This window comes from Thermobia domestica, chromosome 6 (genome assembly GCF_964235325.1).
Source record: "Thermobia domestica chromosome 6, izTheDome1.hap1.1, whole genome shotgun sequence".
Lineage (NCBI taxonomy): Eukaryota > Metazoa > Arthropoda > Insecta > Zygentoma > Lepismatidae > Thermobia > Thermobia domestica.
This window is the reverse complement of record NC_137459.1, coordinates 155,424,828-155,434,404: the sequence shown is the minus strand read 5'-3', so window position 1 is coordinate 155,434,404 and position 9,577 is coordinate 155,424,828. Positions and strand designations below refer to the sequence as shown.

Below are 9,577 nucleotides of genomic sequence, written 5' to 3'. Positions count from 1 at the left end.
TCAACAATTGCTGGCTGCGTTCGCAGGTCCTGACGGTCAACATGGCCGCTGTTTACCTTCAAATTTTCAACTTTTTGGAGCATTTCAAAGACTCTTCTCTTTCAAAGAAAAATGGAGATACAATAATTATTTTATATAGTCCCATGCAGAGTATCTAGCTTCATGTCTTCGAGAAATTGCACTACTCTGGCTTCAACAATTTCCTTAAAATAACTAAAAAAATTAATTTAGAATAAAAATTGCCACAAGCGTGAACGAAATGTAAACGTGTTCTAATTTACTTTATAACTATTATTGTTCGCCCATTGATACAGAAAAGTATATGGTTAAATCAAATTTATGTTTTTCTTTTCACGATATCCCGGAGGTCTCGTCTATCCGACAAGACGAATCCTCCTTAGCCAGTTATTTAACTCGTTTACAGAGGATCCACGTCCCAAACTTCAACATCTCCCTGGTGTAACTCACGACAGAGATTCTAAATATCAATATCGCCCTCACACTACACTTGACGCAAACCATTGGTCATGTAAAGTACGACGAGCCCACCCCTACTATTCGCGTAGTAAATGCACTTTCAAAGGAGGGATGCCAGATACCGTTGCTTTGCCTAGATCGGATTCTACCTTAGAGCGCTCACGTACAATCCAGCGGATGGTAGCGTCATAGAACCGGCTGCTTGACTGAGTGAAGAAAAAAAATTGTCCGAACCTGCAGTTCCTCTCGTACTGAGCAGGATTCCTGTGGCAACAATCGCGCATCAGTTGGCTAAAACTAACCTGCCTCTTGACGATCTAAAATCAGTTCACGTTCCCTATTATTTGGTGAACAATCTAACGCTTCACGATGACAGAAAGGTCCGACACTGAAGGATCAAAAAGCATCGTCGCTATAAAAGCATTGGGCTTCAAAAGCCAGTTATCCCTGTGGTAACTTTTCTGACAACTCTTCCTGGAAACTATCCAAGCCAAAAAGATCCATAGGCCGTGCTTTCGCAGTCCCTATGCTTACTGAACATCCGGATCAAGACAGCTTTTGCTATTTTGCTCTACGCGAGGTTTCTGTCCGCGCTGAGATGGCCTTAGGAAACCTGCGTTATTCTTTGACAGATGTACTGCCTCAGTCAAAGTCCCAACCTGATAGTGTCCTCGGATCGGATCGTCCGAGAAGACAAACTTGCCAGACTTCGTTCAAGAATACCATACGCCAAACACGAAGAACGACGCACGCGTTACGCCTCACCGAGTAAGTAAAGAAACTATGAGAGTAGTGGTATTTCACCGGCGACCCCGTAAAGAGTCTCACACTTATGCTAAACTCTCATGTCTCCGTACAGTATCAGACTAGAGTCAAGCTCAACACGGTCTTCTTTCCCCGCAAATTTTTCGAAGCCCATTCCCTTGGCTGTGGTTTTGCTGGATAGTAGATTCGGACAGTGGGAATCTCGTTAATCCATTCATGCCTGGCACTAATTATATGACGAAGCATTTGGCTATACGCGGCTGAAGGTCATTCCGTATAGAATAGGTACCACAATATTGACATTACAATTCCCAAAAGCAAAGTTGCTGGTATAAATAATTACAATAGAATATATAAAAAACAATATAACAGAAATACAAATGACAAAATCAAGCTGCCTAACTACGTGGCCTATCAACAGTTTATTACAAGCAGAAGATTACAAAAGTATGCAAGGAATACGCACGATAATCCAAAAGGGAGCGCTTAATATTTCGATATCGTCTACATGGTATCGTCGCTTTTATCAGATAAGCTTTCCAACACAGAGAAATTTTGAAATCCGTTCAGTACATTCTGAAAATTTCTTACATATATAATGAAGCAAGAAATGACGGCCTCAGAGCCTGAAGGCACATTATTCGGGATAAAATATAGTGTACCATCATTGGTATTGGACAATCTTTCCATCAGGAAATAATGAATCAAAAAATACACTCATTGCACAAGTGCACATTTTTTGCGATAAAATGTAGTGTATTATTAGCGACACTAAGTAAGCTTTCGAACAACGAAAGATTTTTTGAAATCCGTTCAGTTACCGTCAGGGCAGGGCAGTTAACAGGAAATCTGGAAGGTGCGCACAGACTCAAGAGTATACTGATGGACGTGTGAGGTATACAAAAGACTGTGTTGTGGACGTTGCTGTCACTAGTCAAAATAATGGCGTTAGTAAGCAGTGCATTAAACGTAAGAGCAGTGGGAGAACTGTTAAGGAAAAAGTGGGAGAAAGAGAATGTAAGAGGATAACGAAAGGAAGACTGTTAGTGTTAATGTTCTGCAACCTTGCGTTAGCGTTGAAGGTAGAGGAGTGCCTGTTGTAGTTAGCAGGGAAGCTTCAGCAGTGCAAAAGAAGGGAAAAGTTCGGCTCTTCCGGTTGCTTTGCGTCCCGAAAGGCATATTGGTCAGTTGTCTGATGTTGAATTAGATGCTGTGCAATTGTATGTATTTAAGAAATCTAGCCTTTTGTCCTCTGACACTTATAGATGTTCGATTTCCGGAACATGCTTGTTAAAGGAGAAAAAGATGGGAAGGAATGGTGGTGTGAAGAGGGGGTGTTAATCGTAGTTTACTTTCCTCTACTCGAAGCACCGTTTTACTCTTATTCCGAATTTTGAAATAATGCAAGGTATTACAACAATTTAGTTTCGTTTAATGCTTTAGTAATACCTCAAGGGAATGAGCGTCCTAGCGGTCTTTCATTTGTAAAGATACTTGGAAAGGTTTATCATTACACTTTTGATTTATCGTATGCCGGAGGTCTGCTAAATAATGATGGTATGCATATTGATGACGGGTAGCGAGAAATCGGTTGGATGAGGAGTTATTTGGCGATAGTGAAGGAAATCGGTGACTATTTGGCGAATGTGGCTAGGAACCCGTACATTGAACAGTTCAAAGAACTAGCAAATGACCCTTCAGATAATGCGCATCTGGTCTTTGAGAACACAAGTAGGGCTGAGCATGCGGCAAATATACGAGATCGTCCTATTGCGCATGAAGTGGCTATTGTTGTGAGTCGGGAGAAGCAGACATACTATCCGAAGAAGGTGGTTATATAGAAGATTGGGGATAAACGTCTTTATTTGATAGCCATTGTGGATGACTGTATGAACTTTTTCAGTATCCGTTGTTGTAACCTCATGGTACGCTAGGATGGTGTGTGGGTCGGGAGAGTAATAAGAAAAGGTTGAATACACTGAAGTATGAGAGGTGCGTTTCATTGTTCGAGACAAAATTTCGAGAGTTTGGGCGGCTTTCACATACTTGGCTTGTGGGTATGTACTCAGGGATTGAAAATGAAATGAAATCTTTGAGTTTTACGTCCCACGGTTATGCCGGTTAGGCTAAAGGAGAAGGTGATAATGAGAGATGAGTGAAATGGTGGAATGAAGAAAGTGGGAGGAAACGGGAGAACCCCGAGAAAACCCACGAGCACGGTGTACTACTCAGGGATTGAAGAGGACAGGCTAAGGTATATAATGTTTACTGAGGAGGAAATTGATCAAGTGTTATGTGCGGCTACTTTGCGTGAGTTGTAGGTACCTACGAGGGTAGGTAGAGAAGTTCTCAGCCTACTCAGGCTCAAACAAAGCTAGATATAAAAGTTATATACGTTTATAAGGATTATAATTTGTGAAGCTACTGTACAAAATTTGGTTTGACTAAACCAATTTTAAACTTTTTTTTTCTTTCAAGTCCAAAGTGAGGATATCAGCCCACGTCCCAGAAATTAGTAAATTTGTACATCGCGCATTCATCAAGTACCTCTTCCTAAAGAGACTCTCGCCAAAATCGATCTACAATTACCTTATCACGACATTGGGGGACAAGGCACAATTGTATGCCACTGTGGAGAAATGGGAAGCGAACTTCAAACGTGGGCAGTTTTGTCTGAACGATTATCCAAGGTGTGGCAGACCAATTTCAGTGACCTCTTCCGAGATTATTGACGTCATTCACCGGATGATACTTTACAATCACCGAATACCACTCAAACAGATAGAGGACACATTGGCATTAGTCATGAACGGGTGCGGAAAGTTATCCATGAAGACTTGGGTATGGGGAAGGTCGTGGCAAAATTGATTCCAAAACTTTTGAACACACATCAGAAGCGTCAACGGGTGGAGGCAAGTAAAGCAGTTCTGTCCCAATTTAAAGCGGGTAAGGCCAATTTTTTGCAACGGTTGGTAACAGTTGAAACCTGGTCATACTCCTACGATCCCACGATGAAACACCAATCGGCGGAATGGCGCCACAGCGGTTCTCCACGTCGAAAAAAGGCTAGAACACAGCGCTCCTCTGCTAAGGTCCTTGCTACAGTCTTCTGGGATTGTGAAGGAATTATATTGCTGGATTATCTGAAATCGGATGAAACTAGCAATGCAAGTTATTTACACCTCTTCTGGACAAACTCAAAGCAGCACTAAAGAAGAAGAGACGTTCAAAGCTGTCAAAAGGAGTAATCTTCCTACAGGACTATGCCCCCTCAGACAAGGCACGTCTGACATTGGAAAATTTGGAGGACCTACGGTTTCAAATTCAGAAACGTCCACTTAATTCGCCTGATTCGGCTCCATCAGACTTATCTCTTTCCTAAATTGAAAAGGTTTTTAAAGGGTACGCATTTCAATGGCGTCGATTACGTCATTTCTCAAACAGAAGCCTGGTTTTTACAGCATCCATCCGACTTCTATTTATCTGGCCTGCAAGCACTGCAGAAGCGATGTGGAAAATGCATTGCACTACAAGGGAAATATGTAGAATAAAAACACCAAGCTTCGCTTCCTATCTACTTGCTTTCTTGATGAGGCTGAGAACTTATCCACCCCCCTCGTATTAGTGGTCGTGATGTTCCGGATGGAGAAGGAAAACAAGTGGTAAGACATTGGACGAAATGAGACCATTCAAGGTGAAGGTGGAATTGTACCGGGGAAAGTGTATTTACCGAACACTTTTACGGGCGGACCTCGATATATTAAGGTGAAGTATTTGAATGCTATGTCAATTGTTAGTCATCTTGGAACTTTTTTCTGACTATAGCAACTTTAGCTTCTTGGTTAAAGATCCGTAAGTCGAGGTGCAGGCTGTACGAAAAGTCCCAATGTTGTTTGCACAGTGTTTGACGTGAAGTTTCAAGAACTTTTGCGTGATATAAGATCAGGTGCATTTCTCGGCCCACTGGTGTACATAGTATGGGTTATAAAATTTCATAAGCGCGGCTTCTTACATGCACACATTTGTTTCTCCGTGGAGGATGGACCGGTGCAATCAGATGAAATTGATTTTTATATCAGAGCAGAAATTCCAGGTCGATCTGAGGCAGGAGGCAGATTGATTCGCGGTACATGCTTACCAACCCACAGAACGAACCTTCCTTGCTGGGAAGCTGAAGTAAAGAAATGTTCCAAGTATTTTTCCAAAAGAACGACGGAGGTGACGTATAAGGACGTGTATGGGATTGTGTGTTATAAACGAAATGAGGGTAACAAGTTTGTCATAGAGTGTGGTATACGCAATGTTGAAATTTGGTTCCGTATAATGCTGGAACACTCCTGACATATGATTGTCACATAAATTTATAGTTATCATAGCAGAGTGGTAAATTATTTGTTTATATATATATATTACTAGGGGCAATGATTTTGCAAATATGGCAGTCGTGAATAAAGAGACTGTTAGCAAAAATGTAGAAAAATAAGTTACCAACAGGTACAGATACATAAGCGCAAGTGATGCTGCATGGCGGATATTATAGTTTAAGATGACGGAGACAGCCTGCTGTTGAAATATTACCGATCCATTTGGAAGACCAGCAGACTGTTATATATTAGCGTGGGCACGAGAAGGCAGCTGTAGAGCGAAGTTTCTCTAAGAGACAACGAGGGAAATGTGTAGTGAGACTTTATTTGATTGCTCCAAACATAGGCGAGCAGTATTATCTGCGTCTATTGCTTCTTGTCGTCCCTTGTCGCGGGTATGCTGATCTTTCAGCTCGAGGTGGTGACCAATGTTGAAGTTTTCAGGAGGTTGCTCGCAAGTTGGGTTTAATTAGTGAAGGAAATGAATATAGAAATTGTATGACGGAGGCATCTGTGTTTATGTGAAATAAGAGTTCTATATTTCTACATCCTGCTGTGCAATGTTGGGGCGTCTGCACGTGTTTTGTGGGACAAATTTAGGGATGTATTGAACGAAGACTTCCTTGATGGAGTGGCAGAAACTCGTGAAGTGGCCTATAATAGGGCGTTGATTGAGAAAGATAAAGCATTGCGTCGTCATGATAGCAGTTTGTTCGAGTAAGGTCTACCACATGTAGAAAACACTACTACGGAGATTTACCTTGCAAGGATGAGGTAAAGTGACGATGTGTTTAGTATTTTCCTGGAAAATGGATGCCATTATTAAATAAGGACCAGAGGTCAGAATATGAAAATGTAGGGAATGAGCGTTGCGGAACAGTTTATTTAGATGGTCCAGAAGAACATGGGTAAACTTTAGTGTTGGAGGTTAATGCAAGCAGTTTGAGATCTGAGAGGAAATTAGTGCTATGCGTTGCCAGTTCTGGAATTGCCTCATTAAACTTTGCGAGCGGAATGACGGCCCATAGTTTATTATTATATATTATTACGATACATTATTGGAGGAGTTGAGAGGTGATGCGGTTTACTTATAGCGGTGATAGGTTGGAGGTTGACAGTATTATAGGTCAGCTTTCTGACGTGGAGTGTTTAGATCAGGTAGAAGGGAATAGCGTACCTGCTCATAAGCTGCCTGAAAGTGGGAGCGCTGTGTATGGTAACACGCAATCCTAACTTTAAAGATTACCTTGTGAGTAGTCTCATCTCTGGTATTAGTCTTTCCATCTTTGGGGACCACCGAGACTTCCGCTAAATTATCGAGTTAGAACCAAATTTTTGAAAAAGAGTGACTGCAGTTTTCACATGAAACAGCACCAATATTAAACCAAATCGTCATTTGAACCACCAAAAACACGTAATTTTAAACATCAACAACCCGTCAATTAAATCATTAATATATCTATCATTAAAAAAAAAGTTTCACAAATTAAGGCCCATTTGATATTCAGAAAACGGGTATCTTAAGATTATCGCATTTAAATAAATAGATTCACACAATTCATATACATATGTGGAAATATAAATAAATAACGTAAGGTAAACACCCTAGTCACTATTAAGAGCACTGAACACTATTAAGAGCACTTGACTAAATATGTTGATGGATGAGAATTGTAGTAATCTTGTTGTTTCGTAATGGTAGGAAATAGTTTACACTGGCACCTATTAAATCGTAGTCATTACTGCTATGGAAAACGAGTAGAATGTACTATTTGAGTTGTTCTTGTAACCCTACTTTTTAGCCAGTAATGGTCATTTAGAGAAGTGGATGCCCCAGTTATGGACACCCAGTGATAGACATACAAGATAAATCAGCAAATTTTTACGTCTAACCTATTGACGTGTAATTTAGTATGTAACCGGTATTTGTGCGTAGGATTTTTATTTATTTTACACTTGAAAAACGTCAAGCAAAACCAATACTTGTGTGAAAACGAATGAAAAGAGCCCAATGTTCATTAGAAATTGCATATGTTTGGGAACAACTGGTGAAAACAAATACCACTTTTATTATTGCAAAGAAACAATAAAGCTAACTGTTATTCTGAAAGGTACCGGTACCGTTTTCCGATACAAACGTAAAAGAAAAGTTCTTTAAGGATTGTATTTTTTTCTGCCTCTATTTGAAATTCTGCTTTGTACGTTCCATTTTTATTTTATCTACGCGTCGCTTTTCTTCTCTCTTCAACTCCATCATACGTTTTATCTGTAACAACTTCTGCTCAATTCTGGTTTTAAGTTTCGATTCACTATAGAGTCGCTATTGTTCAGATGAAGGCCCGAAACCAGCCACACAGGTTTGGGAGAGCCATAAATGTTAGGGGGTCCAAGTTATTAAAAATTCTCTTACAAATATCTAAATTGTGTTTTTGAACTAAACATAGCATTATGTATTGAGGGCTGGTGGGGCCACGAAAAGATTTGGGGGACCAGGACCCCTAGTTCCCCTATACTTGCGGGCCTCTTCAGATGTGACTACTCCAGGAATCCGTTCCTTCTTTCTTTTGAAAAACTTCGATTTGTCCTCGGGCCAAAACAGACCGCTTTTGAAAGGAGCTGGAACATCAGAACAACACCATACTTAATTGTGGGATGTAGTTGATGAAGTAACTAATTGCTGTTGCATCTGAGTTGTTGGATGTAGGCGATGAGGCAAAAATTACTGTTGGTTCTGAATTGTTGGCTTCTGTGCTTTCTGAAGACACGTACCCTGTTTGAAATTCTCTCATCAAGGAAGCTGCTGTACAGTGGCGTCGGAAGTATTTTTCAGCTGGGGGGGGCAAACTGCTGTCTAGAAAATAGACACGGGAATGTAACATAGGTAAGATAATACGAATATATGTTTGTAATGTAACAATAATTTGATTTGATTGGTTAATAATAATAATAATAATAATAATAATAATAATAATATAATGAAGCTGTAAACAGTTTCGTGAGAGTGAAATTTCCATCTATTAGAGGCATCTTAGTTTACATCTTTAGATTAATTAATCCCGTGTCAGTTTTGTGCTGGATTTTGTCCGGTGCAGAAATTTTCAACCACTGAAATCAAAATTAAAAACATATAAAATTGTAAAATTTGTACTGCTCACAATGACTGTTTGTAAGTACAAATTTTACTATTTTTATATAATGGTACATATTTTTAACTGTATTGGACCTGGTCACACGGACACTATTAAAGAATCTTAAAGCTACTTAAATCACTTGGAAATGAGGAAATTAAAATTATATTTTTAAAAATCCAGTTCTGGTGTTGCAGTACACTGTAATATTAGAAATTGCTATTTAGAATTACAAACTTTGTAGCACCTTGTAGTAGAAAGTAACTTGTACATTATAAAACAGGCTACATAATTAAGTAAAAAATAAGAAAAAATATTTTTTCTACCTACTTGACTTCGTACCAGAAATGAAAAATGGAATTTTCACTAAAGACTTCATAAAATTTATATAGAAAATTCAATTACACTAATTATCCAGAGTTATTTGTATTTTTTACTACACTTACTTAAGTATACCCAGTTTGTTATTACATTCACCTCTCTTCCTAATCTCATTATATTCACTTCACTTTACACTAATAAAGTACGACACAATTAATAAGAAATAATTCAAGTTTATATTGAATTTTAAGTGCTATTTTGTAATTTACATAATTGGTTATAATACGCATAATATTTTCACTTAGTAATTCTACATTTATTTCTTTTCAAAATTGACCAGTAGTATCTTTTCTTTCGCTTGTCTTTGATATGAATTCTCTTGCAATGGTGCTTAAATCTGGTCGCTACACATATGCAACAACAGTAGATGAGCTAATCTTTCCTGCGTCATGGACGTCCTCAAAAATCTTTAGACTACGCAAACAGTAACATCATTTCAGATTTGGCTTTGGGGGGGGGGGG

General features: G+C 39.2%; 1 pseudogene; it reads right to left on the bottom strand.

Annotated features, from left to right (window-relative positions):
* Positions 1-388: 388 nt before the first annotated feature.
* On the bottom strand, positions 389-1,386 carry LOC145688735 (large subunit ribosomal RNA; annotated as a pseudogene).
* Between the last annotated feature and the right edge of the window lie 8,191 nt (positions 1,387-9,577).